Below are 22,364 nucleotides of genomic sequence, written 5' to 3'. Positions count from 1 at the left end.
TATTAGTGTACTAAATATATACTATTTCACATATATTTACGATTATGTATGTGTGTGTGTGTGTGTGTGTGTATATATATATATATATTTTTTTTTTTTTTTTTTTTTTGGCGGTACTCGGGCCTCTCACTGTTGTGGCCTCTCCCGTTGTGGAGCACAGGTTCCGGACGCACAGGCTCAGCGGCCATGGCTCACGGGCCCAGCCGCTCCGCGGCATGTGGGATGTTCCCGGACCAGGGCACGAACCCGTGTCCCCTGCATCGGCAGGCGGACTCTCAACCACTGCGCCACCAGGGAAGCCCCGATTATGTATATTTACGTTGGCCAAAACCTTTTTTTGCAGATCTGTGGAGATTATATTCTACTATATACGGTAAAAGAAATGTGCTTATTCTCTTTCCAATCAGCATTGAAAATAAAAACTGATATTAAGAAATATCTTAGGGCTTTCCTGGTGGCGCAGTGGTTGAGAGTCCGCCTGCCGATGCAGGGGACACGGGTTCGTGCCCCAGTCCGGGAAGATCCCACATGCCGCGGGGCGGCTGGGCCCGTGAGCCACGGCTGCTGAGCCTGCGCGTCCGGAGCCTGTGCTCCACAACGGGAGAGGCCACAACAGTGAGAGGCCCGCGTACCGCCAAAAAAAAAGAAATATCTTAAACCATATGTCCCTGCTCCCTTAAATCAGTGCCCTTATGACCCCATTCTTGCTTTTCGCTTAGTTTCAAACAGAAATAAGCAGTATCAAACCAACTTGAAAATTGGAGGAAGATGTAGAATATTTTTAGGTTTCTTAAATATATACAGTCTCCAAAATGGATAAGGATGTTACACAATTGTTTTCACCCAGTACCTTCATTATGCCTCATTTTCTTGGGCGTGGGGTGGGTATAATAAAACCAAAAAAAACACAAGATTTTCTACACTCATGAAGCATGGAACATGAAACACAGAAAATATATTTCGCAGGGTCTTCTCTCCTCTCTACTTCAGTGAAAATGGAGGATGAATTCAGCCTGATATTTCTTACCATGTAGTTTCAGTGGGCTTCTTGAAGGAAATGCACACTAACCTTGGCAGGCGTATCAGCTGGAGGTTTTTTTTTTTTTTTTTTTTTCAGTACGCGGTCCTCCAGCTGCTGTGGCCTCTCCCGCTGCGGAGCACAGGCTCCGGATGCGCAGGCTCAGCGGCCATGGCTCACAGGCCCAGCCGCTCCGCAGCACGTGGGATCCTCCCGGACCGGGGCACGAACCCGCGTCCCCTGCATCGGCAGGCGGACTCCCAACCACTGCGCCACCAGGGAAGCCTGGCACTCAATATTTGAATAAAGCTGCTCTGCCTCTGGGAAGCTCTCAGCAGGGAGGTATAACTCTGTCTTAAAAAGACACATTTCTGACCGAGAAGAATATGCAGAGAGCCAGCATGGGGTTATATTTAATGGTACTTAACAAGGGGTCTACTGGGTTGGAAAATGCAAACACCTTTCAGTGGTAGATTGAACTCAACCTCAAAGGAGGAAAATACAGGCCAAAAGCACAGAGGAAGATTCCATTACCTGGCTTAGTTAGAAGAGGAAGGAAAGCAACCTCAGCATCTTCGAGATTTAGGTAGAGAAGGCAAGAGATTATCAAACCACTTAAACTTAAGCTAGAATACCTGCAAGGTAGGAGAAAGTCTGTTTTGCGTTCCTGCATCCATTAAGAATGAAAGAAAGGACACTGATGGGACTTACTCTCTCAGGTAACATCACACTCACCTGTATAATTTTATAGGCTAATTTAAAAGACAAGCAGCAGCATTTAGTATGTGCTGCTTCTTTTCTGATACTTATTCTAACCTCAGCTTTATCCAGGGTAATGCAGGGTAATTACACCCAGAATTCTTTATTTGTATCTTTCTAATAACATTCATCATCTACTACCTTGAGTTAAACCGTTTAGGCTCAAGTTCCATGTCTCAGCTACCACGTACTGATAAGAGCAGTATTTATTGTTTTCTTCAAGCAACAAATTGGCCTGTTTACAAATACTGGTTCATTTACAAGGCCCTACTACATTTCCTTGACGTCAACTATGACCAGCTTTGCCCATAGTAAGCACTCCATCAATGTCTGTTAACTGAATGACTGTTGACTAAATCAACTTTTCCTTGAATTTTATTTTATTTATTTTTTTATACAGCAGGTTCTTATTAGGCATCCACTTTATACACATCAGTGTATACATGTCAATCCCAATCTCTCAATTCATCCTACACACACACCCCATGCTGCTTCCTTGATTTTTAAGGTTAGTAGCTGATTTTATTGTTAACCCTCACCAATTTGTAATATGCAGAAAGTTAAGATGTAGTAAGTTCTTATTAGTAACTAAGAAATGGGATAACTCAATGTTGAATAAATATCTCATATGCAAAAATCAACTCAAAATGGATTAAAGACCTAAATGTAAGACTGAAAACCATAAAACTCCTAGAGGAAAACATAGGCAGAACACTCTTTGATATAAATCATAGCAATATTTTTTTGGATCTGCCTTCTAAAACAAAGGAAATAAAAGCGAAAACCAACAAACAGGACTTAATTAAACTTAAAAGCTTTTGCACAGCAAAGGAAACCATCGACAAAATGAAAAAACCTACAGAATGGGAGAAAATATTTGCAAATGATATGACTGATAAGGGGTTAATATCTAAAATATATAAACAGCTTTTACAATTCAACATCAAAAAGACAAACAACCTGACTTAAAAATGAGCAGAAGATCTGAACAGACATTTTTCTGAAGAGGACATTCAGATGGCCAACAGGCACGTGAAAAGATGCTCAACATCGCTAATCATCAGGGAAATGCCAATCAAAACCACAATGAGAGCACCTCACACCTATCAGAATGGCTATCGTTAAAAAGAACACGAATAGCAAATGTTGGCAAGGATGTGGAGAAAAGGGAACCCTTGTACGTTGTTGGTGGGAACGTAAATTGGTGCAGCCACTGTGGAAAACAGTATGGAGGTTTCTCAAAAAACTAAAAAATAGAACTACCATAGGACTCACCAATGCCACTCCTGGGTATATACCCATAAGAAACAAAAACAATGATTCAAAAAGATACATGCACCACAATTGTTCACAGTAGCATTATTTATAATTGCCAAGACATGGAAATAACCTAAGCGCCCATCAACAGATGGATGGATAAGTAAGATGTGGTATATATATATATATATACACACACATATATATATATATATACATACACATACATACACACACATACACACAATGGTATACATACTACTCAGCCATAAAAAGAAGGAAATTTTGCCATATGCAACAACAAGAATGGACTTGGAGGGTATTACGCTAAGCGAAATAAGTTAGACAAAGATAAATACTATATGATATCATTTATATGTGAAATCTAAAATACAATAAAGTAGTGAATATAACAAAAGAAACAGACTCACAGATATAGAGAACAAATTAGTAGTTACCAGCGGGGAGAGGGAAGTGGGGAGGGGCAATATAGAGGTAGAGGATTAAGAGGTACAAACTATTATGTATAAAATAAGCTACAAGGATATACTGTACAACACAGGGAATACAGCCAATATTTTATAGCAGCTATAAATGGAACATAACCTTTAAAATTGTGAATCACTATATTGTACACATGTAACATATATTGTACATCAACTATATTCAATTTTTAAAAATCTCATGATAAAGACTTATCAGTTATTATTTTGCTGCATTTTGCCAACTTGCTTTTTATTTGTGTTTTCACTCATTAAAACAGACACACTTGAAATAAATACACTGCTTTAAAATATTCAAAAACATATTTTTCACTAATTTGGAATGACTTTTCTTTCCTGATTATTTTCTTTTCACCCCTAACTTACATAATAATACTTACATTTTATTTTTGAATTATAAGGGTGTTTTTCTGAATACAAGTCCCCCTATCAGATATATGATTTGTAACCATGCACAAAAGTTAACATAAAATGGATCACAGACCTAAACATAAGAGCTAAAAATATATTTAAAAACCCCTAACAACTCCATAATAAACTGACAACCCAAATGAAAAATAAGCGAAGGATCTGAAGAGACAGTTCTTCACAGACGATATACAAATGCACAATAAGCACATGAAAAGATGCCCATCATCGTTAGTCATCAGGGAAAAGCAAACCCAAACCGTAATGAGATACTATTTCACGCCCACTAGGATGGCCATAATAATATAGCCAGATAATGACAAACGTTGGTGAGGATGTAGAGAAATTGGAACCCTCAGGCACCGCTGGTAGAAATGTAAAACAGTGCAGCCACTTTGGAAAAGTTTAGCAGTCATTCAAAATGTTAAACGTGGAATTATACGACCCAGCAATTCTACTGCTAAGTATATACCCAAGAGAAATGAAAACATATGTTCACACAAAGACTTACGAATGTTCACAGCAGCATTATTCAAATAGCCCCAAAGTGGAAACAACCCAAATGTCCATCAACAGATAAATAGATAAAAGGTGGTATATCCACAAGTTGGACTATTATTTAGTTGTAAAGAGAGATGTACTGATGAATGCAACAACACAGAAGAATCTTGAAAACATTATACTAAGAAGTCAGTCACAAAAGGCCACATACTGTATGATTCCATTTGTATGAAGTAGCCAGAAAAGAAAATTTATAGAGACAGAAAGTCAATTGGTGGTTGCCAGAGGTCAGGGGGATTGGGGGGGGTGGGTATGGGGAGTGACTGCTAATTGGTACAGGGTTTCTTTGGGGTACAATAAGAATGTTGTAAAATTAGATAGTGGTGATGCTTACACCACTCTGAGTATACTAAAAACCATTTAATGGTCAACTTTAAATGGGTGAAATTGTATGTATAATTAAAAAACAAAAATAAAACCTCCTAGGAGGACAGATATGGGCATGTGGATTCCCTAACACCCTATCTATCCCTCAGTAAGGCACTGAAGATTGATTGAGGGAAATATTAACTTCTCAAATTTTAAGCAGGCAAAATTAAGATGATCTAAAACTAATCTAGGTAACAAAGTCACTTATTCTTTTCTTTTCACTTCATTTTTATAGGTGTTTTCAAAAATTGAAATATAGTTAATTTACAATGTGGTGTTAGTTTCAAGTGTACAGCAAAGTGATTCAGTTATACATATATATACACATGTATATTCTTTTTCAGATTCTTTTCCATTATAGGTTATTATAAGATACTGAGGAGAGTTCCCTGTGCTATAGACTAGGTCCTTATTGTTTACCTATTTTATATACAGTAGTATCTGCTAACCCCATACTCTTAGCTTATATGTCTCCCCTCCCACAGCCTCCTCTCCCCCTGCTACCCCCTTTGGTAACCATAAGTTTGTTTACTCTGTAAGTCTACTGTTGTTTTGTAAATAAGTTCATTTGAACCATTTTTTTTAGATTCCACGTACAAGTGATATCATATGATATTTGTCTTTCTCTGTCTGAAAGTCACCTATTCTTACAGCAGTTAACCTAGAATGCACATTTTAAATACTTGGCAACTAGAAAGTTCTTAGAAAGGTCAGCTCTTGCCTCAACTCCCCAACCCCTTTTCTAAACTGCCTTGTGCTTGGGCAAAAAAGAGAAAATTATCAAGCTATTTTAAAAATAAGAATGGTGAGCATTTGTCTAGGAAGATTGATGAAGACACATTTTAGTAGAAAATTAATTAGGAACCTCTCTAAGCATTCTTGCTGTTTTTTTCCTTCTCCTCAACCCCCCATTCCCACACAAACCTTGGGGCCCAGCAAAAACGAGAACATTTAGTTTCTTTATTCCAAGAAGTAGCGGGGTCCATGTAAGTATGTCCATTATATAGATCAAGAAACAAAACGTCAGGGCCATAAAACTAGCTGCCCCTCAAGGTCATAATTAAGAGAGATGGCTTCAGTGCTCCTGGAGGCTCACATATTCTTCTACCTAAGAAATAACTGAACAGCGTTTTACATGTGAAATCACCTAATTGTGGCCTGCAGTCCCCTCGCTTCCGCTTGGCAGGACCTCCCTTCCTCAGGCCAAGGCAGACAGATGCCCAGCAACAGGAACAAAGTGGAGAGTGTTAAAGGCTGGCTGGACCTGCAGAAGCAGCCTGTGTCCATCCCCAATACCTCACCTCACTTTCCTCGAGAGGACAAACCCAGCCTTGGCCAGCCTGGAGCTGACCCTCCTTCCAGGCCGCAAGCCCTTTGCCGGTCGCCTTCAGGTAAGGGAGGAAGCTTGACTTCCATCGCCAATAACCGGTGAGCTCTTTACAATTCTCTCTACCTGTAGATGGCTTTCTATATATATATATGAAGGGTAAGAGGCAGCAAATCCATAAATCAGTCAACATCGCATGTGATCATGAGTATTTCCTGACTGCCCAATGTCACCCAGGAAATCGGAAGGCTGGTACCCCAGTGCTGCCTAACCCCCTCTACCCCCAGCATCTCAACTGAGAGGAGCCACCAGATGGGGCAAATGGGAGGACACACAACCATGCCTCCCAGTCGCTTGCCCTCTGCCATTCTGGAACTACTGGCAACCATCGTTTATTACATCATTTACTGTGTGCTACATGCCAGCGTGTCAACAGCTTTACACGCGTTCTTTCATCTAAGCCCAGTAACAAATCTGAGTGGGAGGTATAGTTATTGTTCTCAGTTTATATGTAAACCCACTTGGCGAAGCTAAATAACTCACCCAAGGCTACCCAGCCAGTACATGGTAGAAGAAGGTGATGAGATTCAGGACCTTGAAGCAAACGTTGTTAATCACAGAAGATGGGAGTTGCTGATTCTGACGCTGGAAGGTCAGTAGGAGCCAATCTACCAGGATGATGCTAGAAGTCTGTAGAAAAGAGGCTCCACCTATCCCTAGGACTGACCCCTAAAGCCATCCCGCATGAGCTGGTTAGTGACTTCTCACACATCTGAAGGAAACTTCAACACGGAGCTAGGAAGGGCTTGGCTGGGAGACAGTTGGCTCAGCAAGTCTCTGTCCACACAGTGTGGAAGGTGGGCGCTCAGCTTGTAGAGACCCAGGGTACAGCAGCCCTTAGGAAGGCTTTCTGCATCAAAGCAGTGAAGCCCCTGCCTCCACTAAACAGCTTTGACAGGAGAGACCTGGCGGTGTCAGCGTTTTATTTACTCCATCAGTTGACCTTTGTCCTTGGCAACTGGCTAGAGGAGCCTCTTCTGCTCCTCTTTTCCTAGGGCTTCACTGCCAAGGACTCTCTGTCCTAAAGCCTCGCTTTACACCTGTATGTCCACACCGTCAGCGTCAATCATGAACTATGTGCAGTTACCTGCTGAACTGACAGAAACGGATAAGTCTATAGAGGCAGCCAATGGAAAAACAACAGGATCTGAAGTTAGCCAATTCTGGGTCCTATCAGACTATACTTTGCGGGGGGGGGGGGTATGATTTATTTCAGTTCTTCACTAAATAAAATGTCTATAACATAGTCAACTTCAGGGAAGAAATAAATGACTAAGAGTCTTCACCCTCTAAGGGTAAAGACAAAAGATACATATATGAAACAATGGTCGTGCAAAATGAGAGATGATGGCATTTGAATGTTTTATACACGTCTCTGTGTACTTAACTAAACTGATTTGTTGGTAGCTGGGGACATTATGCACATTACTTCCTTATCTGCCCTAATCCCAGAAAAAGAAACCATTTTCACACTGATAATAGGCACTGATAATGCTGAGGAAAGATAAGGAGTCCTGAGGTCAGTGGTAACTGGATCTCCCGTGCGACTTCAGCCAGTGTTTCTTCTGAACACACGTAGCTCTTGCTGACATCTGACGTGAGACACCATATAGGAGATAACAGAGGTGTGTACAGCACTTCAAGGGCTGAGAGGTAAAAGTGATCGCGCTGAGAGGCTGGGGAAACATCACGGAGCGGCCCAAGCTGCCCACAGATTCTCCAAAAGCAGGAACCTGGTTTTCAAGTTGTGATAAGGGACCCTGAGGCTCACTTTCCCACAAGTATCTTCTGGGGCCCTAAATTCCAGGTGGGAGCTATTCCATTGGGTAAGGTGTTATTTCAGAAAGTATTTTAAAATGTAAATATGTTTCTGCAGGAGGGAAAATATTTAACCCTGCCTTGTTCACACATGAGTGATGTATAGGCCAATTTAAAGAAAAAAAAAAAAATCTTACCAGACCCCACTGTACAAAATTCTTTTGAGTATTACCCACTTAAGATAAAATGTTAATTGCTAAATCCTTCAGTTATAAATACTGTTACAAAAGAGGAGTTTTCTTCTTAGTAATTGGCAAAATACTTTTTAAAAGATTATTGTAGGGCTTCCCTGGTGGCGCAGTGGTTGAGGGTCCACCTGCCAATTCAGGGGACACGGGTTCGTGCCCCGGTCCAGGAGGATCCCACATGCCGCGGAGCGGCTGGGCCCGTGAGCCATGGCCGTGAGCCTGCGCGTCCGGAGCCTGTGCTCCGCAGCGGGAGAGGCCACAACAGTGAGAGGCCCGCGTACCACCAAAAAAAAAAAAAGAAAGATTATTGTAGCTAACAATTTAAAAAATTCTCATGCATCTCTAAAGATTCAAAAACGCTTGTTTGAAAATCATGGCTTTAATCTATTTAACAGTCTCTATCAAATTCATATCCAGCCCCTAGCAAAGGACTTGGCGTGTAGTAGGTGTTCAATAAACTTCTTCTGAGTGGATGAATTTTATATGATTAGAGACAAGAGCTGAGCCAAGTCTACCGCCGGGGTGGGCAAGTCCAGGCAGGCACCAAGCTGTGACCGTGGGCAGCTGGGTTTAAGAAAGAACCACAGGAGAATATCAAATAGGTGATTTGATGAGTCACCTAGGATGGGCTAACTGCCCACAGTTACCACCAGGAAACTGGCTGATGAGGACAACAAACCTCTTCCTTGGCCCACAGGTGCCCCTGTGTGCACACGTACACTCAACGCCCAGCACAGTACTTTTTTTTTAACCTTCCATTCATAGCACCTGGGAAGTGTCAAAGAGAGGGCCAGAGGCAAGCCTGGTCCCATGGAAAAGTGGCAGGATTTGAACTTTGCCAGTCCTGGATCCTGGCATTTACTGGGTGTTGGGCACATTTCTTAAATTCCAACTTAGAGTCTCCTCATTAGTAAAACAGAGCAGATAGCTATGTCACAGTGTTGTTGGATGAATTACACAGGAGAATGTCTGTAAAAGGCCCTGGCACATGGTTGGTGGATAATAAAGCTAGTTGCCTGACAGGGGCAGGAGGACAGAGCCTATTATCCATGGTAATGAAGGAAGGAAAAGCTCAGGATGGGAAAGAGGCCTAAGTCCAGTCCCTGCAGCTCAGGCAGGAACACAGGTCCTTTGGGTGGGGCAGACGGAAGTGAGGCAAGGAAAAGGCAGAGCTGCCTTCTCAAGGAAGGTGTGTTTGTTTTGTGGCTGACTGAAAAAAGAGGAAGGGGATTTATCACATGTTCATGGGAGTTTCCAGGCAGAATTTTAAGTCATCCCATTGGCTCAAGTTGAGAAGAACTTCTTTCCAACAAATCCCAACACCCCAGCAGAAGACATGTTCTTCAGCCAAAAGTGGCTTGGCAAAGAAGAGAGGAGAACACTAGGTACAAAGCACCTTTGCGACCAGTGACGTGGACCAAGAACCGGGTGATGAGGTAATAAGCTCCTAAACGCCTCTCCGGCATCTGAGTTACCCTTTGGTTTGCCTTCTGTAACAGTTTCCTCATCTGACATCAAGGGTTCATTGAACTGAGGATAGAGCCATGCTTAGGCCACTGTCTTCCAATCCTTCAGGTCACAGCAGCTCACCCCAAACTTAATTTCACGCTACAGTAAAACCAGAATAAAATGAAATCAGCAGACACTACAATTATACCTACGCTATTATAAGGATGCATGTAGACAGGGGTTAGAAAAGCAAAACAGTCGATATGTATTGGGTGACAAAATTAAGGAGAACCTTCCCTTTTAAAAATTATTTTTTAAGTTATTATGGTCTTATTCATGCAATATGTAAAAGCTAGAAGGGAAAAACATTAAGTCAGGAACAACCCTGACCTCATGAATGCCACTTAGCCTAAGGCAGGAGGTTTTGGACTGAGATCACCCTTGAGATCACGCGTCCCATCATGTCTGGCTTCCCCACCTACTCGAGAGTAAGCCAGACACAGATGCCGCCTGACCTCAAGGGACTGAAAGGCTCACGAATGAATTTCTTTTGGTCAAAACTTTCATGCACTTTTCACTCACATGCGGTACCCTAATAATGCTGCATGCTGACCTCAAGCTAGACCTGAGAATGTTTTGGTCTGTACAACTTCGTGCTACCAAACACCTGAATGAGCGTTTTCTAACTAGTCTGAAAGTTTTAGTAGCTCTACTGCACACAGACATACCTGCATCCCTGCTGAGGAACTAAGCAGTCCCCAGTAGAGGGCGAATAGGACGAGAACATACACAGCCTGACTTATACCCTTCGACATAACTGATCACTACATTTACTCCACTGGAAAATCACCTACAACCCGTTAAAATTCATTACCCACATATGTCACTTGTTTAAGGTTTTTTTTAAACACAAAGCACAGTCGATGTTGGACTAGACGGTAATTTGGGTATAGGATGATCTCTTGGAATTTACTGTCTTCACCCATATGTGACTCAGCCAACACCTACACAAACAACGCCAACAAGGGCAAATCACAAGGTCCCTCCTGCTCAGCGGATGCAGGTTCAACAGTCCCAAGGTTCATTTGCCTCTGCTTCCTTCTAGAAAATTCCCTTACCCTCTCCATTGTCTCCTCCCATCCCCATACCTTGTCCACACCCATTTCAGTACTCATGCCATACATTACATTTGCTTATACACTTGTCTCCCTGCCAGACTGTGAGGCCAGTTCCTTGTGAGGAGAAACTAGGTCTTCTTTACCTGTCTGCACACCAACCCAAGCCCCATGCCTGGAACACACTGGTTTAAATGGTTTAAATAATCATGGTTTAAATGATCCCAGCATGATTATCAGTGCCCCATTTACTCACAAAAGTGCACTGGTGTGTATGATCTATGACCATGTTATCAATAAACAGTAGATGAATGTTAGCTGTTGGTTTTATGAAATTTGTTTGTGTGTTTGCTTTTAAAGTCATCTCCCCATTATCTGCTGCGGTTATTACAGGTAGATAGGCGGGTAGGTAGGTAGGTGGGTAGGAGATGAGTAGACAGACTGACTCTGAGAAGCAGGTAATCCAGAAATTCGTTTTGTTAAGGATGTGAAAGCATGATGGGTAGCTTTGATTTGTCACAGCGGATTTCCCTTCTAATTATCTAGACAATCCTTTGATAAGAGTAAAAGGATTTTGTTTCTCTGAGCACACTGGCATGGTGTGAGCTTGGGTGAGGACCTTTACGGCTAGAATGTGCTGGTGGCGGTTGGGAAGGCCACCCTGGCATTAAATCCACACCATGATTACCGAGAATCAGTGGTGTTGGCAAGTGTTCACCGTCCCAACCCAGATGTCACTGCTCTGTGGCCCAGCCTCCTGCCTGCGAAGCCGACCCCCCTCTACAGATGCCCCTCGGAGCTGGGAGAATCCCAGAGCTTTTCTTACAGTCCTCAAGGATGAGGTGAAGTAGCAAGAACCAGAGAAGGCGAGCATGGGGCTGGAGCCAATTAACGGACTCCAAGTTTAGGGCTCTGGTTTACACGGCAGCAAGGGGCATGTTAGTTAATAGGGCTGCCAGAAACACTGATAAAATCAGGATTACCCAAGTGTGGGCCATTTGTCCTGGGGCTTGGCCTTTTTACAGCACATTAAGGATAGGAAACTAGAACCACAAGCCTCCATGGGTCCTTCCCCACTTGTAATCCCCACAGACAGGGCCACGCAAAGGAGGCCAGAAGGGAGGGGAACTACTCCACCTGTCTGGCCCACTTCCTCTGGTTCCAGAGAAACCCCTCCTTGGATTTAAGGGCCCAGAGGGATTTCCTAACTCTCCCTGCTCATTAAACCTGTTTGATTTTAAAGGAGAAGATTAAGTACACAGCCCACAGCCAAGACTCCAGATGTTAAGCAAGGCTTCCTTTTGTGGTCGGTGTCCCCTGCTAAGAAGTGCTTCAAATTAACATCTAACGCTGGGCTCCTAGGGGCTGTCAGAGGTGGGAGTCCAGGCAGAATGGCCCTGGCCCTAGTCCCAGCTCTGCTGCTTTTATTAGTCCAAGATCTGAGCCCCTCATTTGTCTCCTCTGAGACTCGATTTCTTCATGTTTTTCCTGTGGGAGTAGATTATCTACCAAAGGTCCACCCTGCACTAGCGGGCTGTGAAGGTCAAAGGTGATCAACTTAGAGTTCTTCAGAAAAAGGCAGGAAAGCCCTTCAGAACTGCCCTGTTCAGTGCGATTCCCGTATTTAAACTTGAGCTAGTTAAAAGTTAAAATTCAATTCGTGGGTCACACTAGCCGCATTCCGATGGCTCAAGGGCCCCATGTGCCTAGCTGATCTCAAACTAGACCTGAGAATTTTGGGAGAATTTTTGGAGAGGGTGAGGGAATTTTCTAGAAGGAAGCAGAGGCAAATGAACCTTGGGGCTATTGAACCTGCATCCGCTGAGCAGGAGGGACCTTGTGATTTGCCCTTGGTGGCGTTGTTTGTGTAGGTTTGGGCTGAGTCACATATGGGGGAAGACAGTAAATTCCAAGAGATCATCCTATACCCAAATTACCGTCTAGTCCAACATCGACTGGCTGCCACATTGGGCACCTCAGATGGAGAACACTGCCATCGCCTGGGAAGTTCTGGGGGACAGTACTGCTCTGAAGCCTCTTGGAATTCTCACCCTAAAAACATTGAGAAGATCACTCCAGCCCTGTCCGGTGCGCAGGAAGACAGCGGTCCACATGTGTTTTAAGGCCTGCAAAGAGAGGAGCCCTTTATACCGACACAGTAGGGCCACAGCCAGGCTCTTCTGCAAGTTCTTCAAAGAAAGCGGCAGAGTTTTTCTTCCCAACACATAAAACAGGCGCTGGCAAGGCAAGGGACTTTTCTCCCACCAGCCCCCCTGCCGGTTCTACTCAGATCACCCTTTCAGACCTCATCTATTATTTACACAGTCCCCCTTTTTCAGAAAACGCATTTTCAGACGTTCTCTCGACAGAACTGGTAGGTTTATGCAAATCCAGGGCCCATGAAGACCCAGCCACTTCGTTCCCACCTGCCTGACAGGCCCTTCCACACAGCACCAGAAAATGGCCAACTTGAACTGTTTAACGAAACAAAAGGACACAATCCTCCCTGGGGCCAAGTGTTAAAAGCATTCCAAAAGAAAATGGCCCGAAACAGAAGCTCCTCCCCTCCAATCTGTTCCTCCTCGGCCAAGGATTTATTGGCTCTTGCAGTAAATTAACCAATTGCCAAGAGAAAGTAAAACCGTGGCTCCAATGTAAATACTTGTTGGTAACAATCCTTCAATGTGACACTTTGGATTTCAAGTGGCTGGGTGGCCTTCCAAACGCCTCATTAAATGGCAACTTTATAGGATCAAGGGGAAAAGGCTCTGGGATTTTCCTTACAAATGTATAAATCAATCTTTTCAAAGACAAACAATAGAACAATTCACAAAATGTGTGTGATTGGGGGAAACAAGGAGGAAGGTCCAGAGAACTGAGGAGGGAGAAACGGAGAAGCGGAGAGAGGCTGGTCTAGAGTTTTTCCTGCCTCTGTGCATTAGGGTACCCTGACTCTGTACATTTCCACTCTGCCCAGCATTTGTTTGGCCATCGTCAAATGGGCCGCGCTCCCAAATGGTGAACTCCTAGGCCCTTTGTGCCTGTGTGTGTGTGTGTGTGTGTTCCCATACTGATGGGGTCTTTGTTCATCTTCCTATCCCTCACAGTATTTATCATAAAGATTTCCAAGCGGGACTTCCCTGGAGGTCCAGTGGTTAAGACTCCGTGCTTCCACTGGGGCGTGAGTTCAATCCCTGGTCGGGGAACTAAGATCCCGCATGCCATGTGGCATGGCCAAGAAAAAAAAAAAAAAAAAAGATTTCCAAGCAGCAGGCAATCAAAATTATCAACAGTTGGTTATTGACTACCCTGTGTGTGAGCTACCACAGTGACGCCTGGAAAGACACTTACCCTTTACCCCCCAAAATAATTTAACATGTTTTATAGAGTGTACACCACCAAATTAACAGTTAAACCCACAAGGACACCACTACCTCAAAAACCTAAACTTATTGTTTAGAAAAGTTTCCATGGGCATTATCTGCTCCATCCAAATCCCACTGCTCAAATGGACTGGAACAGCTGCACCCCTAGAACCCGGGCTTGGAAAATAGGGTTGTTTCCTTGTGCTGTGTCCCCAAACACCACTGTGTATGTGAGGTTAATCCCACTCCCTCTGCCCTTCAGCTAAGTAGCCTCTCAAAGCTACCTGTGGCCCCCAGGAGGCCAATCCATTTTATGTTTTCTTTAGAAAAAACTCTTTTGTAAAAAAAACATATAAAACTGATGGCTGAAATCAAAGAGCAGAAAGTTCTGCTTATGTGCCTACAACCCTCTGCGTGTGGCATGTGTGCCGCTGGCAGTCTCAACATTGTCCTCCCAATCGGCAGTTCTCTGCAGAGCTCTGCTCAATTTCGTCAGATTCCTATGGAAAAATCAGTCCCATTGTTCCAAAAGAACAATGGGCAACTGATAAGCGCAGTGAGGCAAGGGAAGTGGACTCTGCAGAGCTCAGGAACGGTACTTTTACGCTGTGAAAATGGTTCCGATTGGAAAAGCTGCCATCTCAGTAGCCCTCCTCCATCCTCAAGTCTGCTTCTCCATCTCAAAAAGCAACATGAAACAAAATCGAGTGTGCAGATGAGTGAAAACTGTTCGCAGACTCCCAATGTGGTCCTTCCACCCACACCCCAGGTCCCTCCGCCGGAGAGAATGTCTCCAGTTCCAAATGTGCCCCAAGCATTTCTGAGGTGAGAGTCATTTTCCTAATACAGTTCCTATTCTGTCATTGCCCTGGTGCTCACCGCGTTTATCACGTGTGTGTGTGTGTGTGTGTGTGTGTGTGTGTGTGTGAGAGAGAGAGAGAGAGAGAGAGATCTGCTTCGGACTGTTTAGAGTGTAGCACGTCCATATTTAAAACATCCACCCTTCATTGAACTCGCAGGATTTCCAGAACGTATCACGGTGGTCTGTATACAGAAATCCAAAGAAAGAATTAGTTCAGCTAGCGTCAGAACTTTAAGGACTAGACACAGAAGGAACATGCCCGTCAAAGCACTCACAAGACTAGAGCCCGGCATGAAGTCTCGCGCCAGCAGGCATTCAAGAGACTCTGACAGACCCTACTTGATGCATTAGTACTTCGGGGCTTGGTGTGTGGGAGTGACTCGGTCCTAACGCAAGAATTGAATTCCACCCTAGGCTCGAGGGCCAGGGACGTGGCAAAGGTCCCGTGCTTCACAGCATCCTTCACAGAAGCAGTTTCCTGTAGGGACTGTGCTGGTCCCCTGCCAACCCACAGTTCTCAGAAGGGTGGAAGGGCAGAGGGAGGAATTTCTCCAGCTGGCAGATCCTCAAGGCGGGAGGAAAGAGGAAGGGAGTCGGGGCAAGGAGCTGGGCAGGCCGGGAGGAAGAAGGAGTGGCAGGGAAGGAAGAGGCCCTCCGGAGGGACATCTACAACTTGGCGATGGCAGATCAAACCAAGCCCGGCCTCTGAGCCCCTGCCACCCGTCCTAGAGTCCCTCGAGCACAGTGACGTGCTCTAAACAATCGTGTTGTTAGTTGCTTAAAATATGTATGCATTCCTTCTGTCTGTTACTCAAACTATGTAGATATCTCCTCCTTAATTCCACTCTTCTGCAAAACAAACATTGTTTTCTGTTTTTCATCTAGATCTTCTGGGTGCAGCATTCACATACTGCTATATTCATATGGGAGAAAATATCATTTTACTTAAACAGACACATAGTGTTCTTGCCCTCTATACACGGTGCTTTTCTTTCCACTTAACTATACACCTCAGAGATCATTCTATCCTATGGAAGAGCCCCACTTCATTCTTTGAAACCTTCCACACAGTGTACTACAATGTGGACTTACCATATTTTATTTATTCAATCTTCTACTGATGTTTAATTTTCATTTTCCCCCTCTTCCCAACAGTTCTGGAGTGGAAATACGTTCAGATGCATGGATTTCACTAGAATACAATTCTAGAAGTGAATCACTGGGTCAAAGGATATGTATGATTTCAATAGACACTGACAAGATCCCACCACAGGTTTCACTCCCACTCACAGCATGTGGACACTCCTTTCCCTAACTCCACCCACATTTGATTCTATCATACTTGTAATTTTTGCCTAAGCCTAACCTTAACCCTGGCTTTGTCCAGACTGGATGATGGGCAGTATTGGGGGGGGGGGGCCGAAATCCCACTGCTTTAATTTGCATTTTTCTGAGAGATCAAGCATTTTGTCTTATGTTGATCGGCCATTTGCATTTTCTCTTCAGTGAGTTACCATTTCATAGACTCTGTCCATTTTTCTTTTGGGTCTTTGTTTCTTTTTCCTCATGAATTTATAGGCTTTTACATATTCTATTAATCCACTGTCTGTTCTAATTGTTTTGTACATTTCTCTCAGTCTTAAAAACTTTGCTCATGGCATTTCCCCACAAACAACGTGGTTTTCCATGAACAATACAGTGGTTTCCAAACTGTCCTTTTCAGCCATAGAATCCTTTCTCCAATCTAGGGGAACCCCGATAACAGACAGACAACAGCAGAACTGCTCTGGCTGCGGCCGAACCAGCCTCCTAAGGTCCCGCCAGCTCCCCCATCCTGATTCTGAGGGATGCTTCCAAGAGCAGAGTTTGAAACCACAGGTTCAGTCCAACTCCCTCATGGAACAGATGAAGAAATCCAGGATAAGAGGCACTAGAGGGACAAGCTCAAGGCCTCCTAACAGAAATAAGACCAGAAGTGAGTTCTTCATTCTGTTTCTATGAACCCAGCACAGTCTTTAAATTACAGAAGGTAAATTAATTCCAATTTGATCTGACAACAAAACCCAGCTATTTGGCATTTGACTCATGTACTATTCTCCCGTCCAAGAAAAAGAAAGTCACAATGCTAATAAAATAAACTGAAAGATAATTTCACCCAAAAACTCAATTAAAAACAAACATTTATCATTGCTTTCTAGTTTTTTATTTCTGTGTTAACTTCCTGTCTCTCCCCACAAGAATAGAAGCTAAACGAAAACAGGGAATCCTTGTCTTGTCTCTTATGTCTCAAAGATCCAAAAATGGGCCTGTCAAATTATAAGTCTCAATAAACATTTACCACCCAAACTGTTCTCTACAGCTAAAAACAAGCAGAAAATGATCCAATTTGCTTTAAAAAAAAATGTCAACTGCATGTATCAATGTAACCTCTACTAGAATAGCTATTCATTAGGTGGCCTACAACGTGCGATGCAGAAAGGAAGATCAAGGTCTCCATAATCCAAATGGAATCATTGAGAGCAGTACCGTTGGAAACATATGATCACCCTCTTCCTCCTTTCCTTTAATTCTCTGGGCTTCTGATTGTTATGTTTGTGTTTTCTAGGGCGTCGGGCCCTTGCAGGCCCCTTTGTAAAAACCTCCCCAGAAACGGAGGCATTTTGAATCAGCTGATATCCAGTCTGAGGTTTTTTTCCTCACCTGCTAAGCGCTAACTACCAACCGTGGGAACTCGAGGAGGTTGAGCAATTGTGGGACCCAAGTCAGGTCCCCACTCTGTAAAGTGGACACAACTACAAGTCCTGTACCTCATAGGTTTTCAGAGGCTTGGTGTCGATGCATGTTTGTTGCTTCGTGTAACACCACACACATGCAGTCCCTGGAGTTTATCAGTTAAGATGGTCTGCGGAGCTGTCAACTTTTAGGATGGGCTTTTTATGCCCAGATGAAGGGACAGAGTTGGACTAAACACTGTCAAATACGAGGACGTGACTCAAGACAGGCCAGTGTTATTAAAAATTCATTACAACACTCATTGCAATGAGTGAAGGAACAACACTCATTTTCAGAGCAAGTCAAATCCAATCATCACGATGAATATTAGACGGAGGTCTTAGAACTAGACCAACCACAGAGGGAAAGGGTTGATGGCGAGGCTTCAGTTAAATGCCAGCCTGCTGGTTAGAGATCCCAGTCCCGAACCACAGCCAGAGGGCCACTTTGTACCTCTGTGTCTGAGGTTATAGGAGCTCGTGTTTACTTGGCTTGGCTGCAGGGACATTCACAGCTTCCATTTGCTCCCCGGGAATCACAAAGAATGTGTTCTGGCCCAGACCCCCCCCTCCAGGGAACAATAACCATTTCATACATTGGTATTTAGTTACAGGGCTATGAATGCCCGACAGCCAATCAAAATAGGGTTCTTACAGATCAGATTTTGATCTCTGCAAATGAGGATACTGGCTAAAGCCACTCTGCAAAAGCAAAAAGAGCAAATGTTCTGTTCATAGAATTGTGAAAATGCTTGCTTCCTATCCATTGACAGAGACAGTTCTTGAAGCAGTGGTGACGGGCATCGTAGAGCAGAATGTTGAAACACAGGCAATTCACGTGTCAGAGCATTCTGATACATCTGAAAAGATGTAAATAATAACAGAAGAATCTGCATCTTCAGGACTTCTCTGGTGGTCCAGCGGTTGGGACTCTGCGTCCCAATGTGGGGGGACTGGGTTCAATCCCTGGTCGGGGAACTAGATCCCGCATGCATGCAGCAACTAAAAGATCCCACATGCCACAACTAAAAGATTCCCGCATGCCGCAACTAAGGATCCTGCATGCCACAACTGAAGATCCCGCACGTGGCAGTGAAGATCCGCAACTAAGACCCAGCGCAGCCAAATAAATAAATAAATAATATTTAAAAAAGAAGAAAAGAAAAATCTGCATCTTCAAATTGTCCAAAGCAGGATAAACCCTCATGGATTTTACTATAAAGCATAAACAAAATGCTCATTATAACGCTGGTCTTTTAAAATCAGGTATTGCTGGAGGAAGTGTGAGTAGTCTCAGAAGCCCATCTTTAGCAGAACTGAAATCAGATCTAGGGATTGAATCACACACAGAGCAGTTTGGTCACTGAAGGCACCTTTCTCTTCATCTCAGAAGAAAAAATTTTTTCCCTTTATTTAACAAAGATACTGAAGATAAAGAGAAATGTTAAGCAGAAAAGCATTTAAAAACCTGCTTTGAAAAGAAAAAAATTCCCAATTCTTACAGCTCTCTGAGTATTGCCTAGGCTAGAAGAAAAGGGGAAGAGATGACAATTGAAATGGGGCATGAAACACCCACAAGTCGACAAAACAAGCCTGCCTCTTGTTGAAATTGATTTGACTGTTCTTAAGAACACTGGAAGATCTTCCTCTCCTGCTAAGAAGAGATCCAGAAGAGAACTTTCAGAATAACTAGAGTTGCTCTCAATCCCAGCCTTTGTTCTCTAGAAAAACAGAGTGTAAGACAACTTGCTGGGTCATACATGAGGAGAAATTTCAATTCTTAACACTGACCTGGGCACTTAGCGACAGAGCTCAGAGTACAATGCCACCCGCCCAGCGCGTGACCACGTGGGCCTCACGGTCTACTACCACCTGCTTTCCTCACTCCACAGTGCCCCGTCTACGCAGTCACGGGCGGCCAACAGTGGGGTGTGCCACAGTAGATATTTAAACACAGGGTTAGTCATTTTCTACCAAATTCCAAAATTAGCCAAGGCCGCGCCACCACTAGAGGCCTAGAAACCTTACAGCAAGCTCTGCCATTCAGGGTCTCGAGATTGTCCGTGTGCTTCTGAGGGTCAGAAAAAGAACAGGGCTTTAAAGCAGAATTCTAGGAAGCCAGGATGGTTGAGAAGGGACACTGAGAAGGGATGCAGCTCTTTGCTCAGGACCAAGAACAAAGGCCATTGTGGGGGGCCAGACAGCACTTCCAGCGAATGGAGAAGGGGCCCAGAGACGCTCTCCCAGGCACCTGGACTCATTACCACCTAAGCAATGCGAACGAGTGAGGTTCTGGGGTGCTTGTTGAGCTTATGAACCAGTCATAGTATTTTCTCCCCTATCTCAAAAATTCAAGTGCAAACCACTTCAAATCTCTAGATTCTAGTTTATCCCTCTCTGAGGACACTAGGGCTAGAGCCCCAGATAACATCCTCATTAACAAAAATAGGCCTTTTCGCAAGGTGTGTAAAGCAAATTTCTGTGAAACAACTTGCCTTTTGATCTGCATTACGCTAGGCATGATCTTACCGGAAGTGATGTGATTACAAAGAGCACAGCACTTTAAAACAAAGGATGAAAGAGAAAGGGTCTACTTTCTGATAAAGCACTAGTAAGTCTGAACTAATAACAATCTTATGCTACACAGCATAAAGATTCCAAAACTCCTAAAGTTAGAAAATGCAGCAAGGATGTCTCATAGTAATAGTTAACGGTTACTGAAAGCTTCAGCTGGGCCAGGGACACGCAATTACTCATTGAAACCTCACAACCCCCATGATTACATATTACTATTACCTCCATTTTATTTATTTGTTTGTTTGTTTATTTCTAATACGTCCATTTTAAAGCAATCTGAGGCACAGACAGCTTCCAAGGACATTCAGATGTGACAATATAGGAACCTGGGAAGTCTGGCATAAGAATTCAATAGTCTCAAAAGCTGCATATACTGTACATTGAAATTTTATAAGAACTGAATTTGAGGCCATACCTGGTCACCACCCAGAACTGGTGCCCCACTGTCTGTTTTCATCTTTATGTCCCCTGGCACGTAGCCCAAATCCAGAGTCAAGGCTATTTGACTACATTATGCTCAGGGAACTTTAGTATATGATTCAAAATGGTAGTGAAGACTTGCAGTCAGTTTTTTTAATAGTTAATTATGAAGACCAACCTTTGAACAATCAGAATCGATAGGAGGTTACTGCAAGATTGCTGGAAACAAAAATCCAAATTCAAAATCAATAGCATTCCTTTATACCAGCAGTGACCAAATAGAGAATATAAGAAGAAAAAATTGGCTTCCATAGTAAGCCAAACTATAAATTAGATAGGCATAAATCTAAAAAGCAACTTTAGTAAGAAATTACAAAGCTTCATTGAAGGATAAAAAGGAAGATTTGGATTCATGGGACAATAAACCTTGTTTACAGAGAGAGAAAGGCAACATTTTAAAGATGTTAATATTGCCCAATCAATCAATAATTTCAGTGAAATTCCAAAATGATCCCAAGAAGAATTTTTAGGAAACTTGAAAAATAGTTTAATATTTATATGGGAGAGCATAGGTCTGAGAATAAAAAGTTTGAAAAAGAAGTACAAAGAGGATGGACTACATTATCAGATATTAAAACGCATTAGAAAGCTATAGTAATTAAGACAGTGTGATATTGATGCTGGAATAGACAAATTATCAGAATGGGATAAAGAGCCCTGAAACCAGTGTACATATTTTTAAGGACTATACGATATACGTGGTGCAAGGGCATGCTAATCACTGTGCTCCATTTGAAATTTATTTTTAATCCATCTTCAATTTGTTTTTCTGTGTAGAATGAAGTAAAGATCAAATTATATATTTTCCACATGAAAGCCAAAAGAAAATAAACCTAGATATAAAAAATTACTGGAGGGCTTCCCTGGTGGCGCAGTGGTTGAGAGTCCGCCTGCCGATGCAGGGGACACGGGTTCGTGCCCCGGTCCGGGAAGATCCCACATGCCGCGGAGCGGCTGGACCCGTGAGCCATGGCCGCTGAGCCTGCGCGTCCGGAGCCTGTGCTCCGCAGCGGGAGAGGCCACAACAGTGAGAGACCCGCAATTACCGGAAAAAAAATATAGGAGAGGTAGAGAATCTTCTTAAAACTGAAAAGTCAGTTGAAAGGTATGATTCCATTAACGTGGCCAGATCTCAAAAAAGAAAAAAAAGAGTATAAAAAGCAAGATGCAATATGATACCATTTATGTCAATTAAAACACACATAAAGATGCATGTGTTTATCTATAAATATAGTATTTAACCATCTAAAAGTTAGCCTGGAAGGAGATGTACTGTAACGAGATGGGGGAACTTAAGTTTTGACTAATTTTTTGTTTAAGAAAAAACCTTAAAAGCAAATATGGCAAAACACTAATGGCGACTAAATCTGAGTGGCAGGAATATGGATGCTTGCTAGGTTATTTTTTTCTTGATTTTTCTATATCATCTTATTCTTACTTCAAAATATAGAATATAAATAGGGCAGATAGCAGTTAT

General features: G+C 43.1%; 1 protein-coding gene across 10 annotated transcripts in view; it reads right to left on the bottom strand.

Annotated features, from left to right (window-relative positions):
* The window catches only part of PDZD2 (PDZ domain containing 2), a 372,865-nt gene that overhangs the window by 148,720 nt on the left and 201,781 nt on the right, over nucleotides 1–22,364 (bottom strand). The gene's annotated exons all lie outside the window — the stretch shown is intronic.

Source organism: Tursiops truncatus, chromosome 3 (genome assembly GCF_011762595.2).
Source record: "Tursiops truncatus isolate mTurTru1 chromosome 3, mTurTru1.mat.Y, whole genome shotgun sequence".
In the NCBI taxonomy this organism is placed as follows: domain Eukaryota; kingdom Metazoa; phylum Chordata; class Mammalia; order Artiodactyla; family Delphinidae; genus Tursiops; species Tursiops truncatus.
The sequence above is the reverse complement of the archived record's forward strand: the minus strand, read 5'-3'. Positions and strand labels throughout refer to the sequence as shown.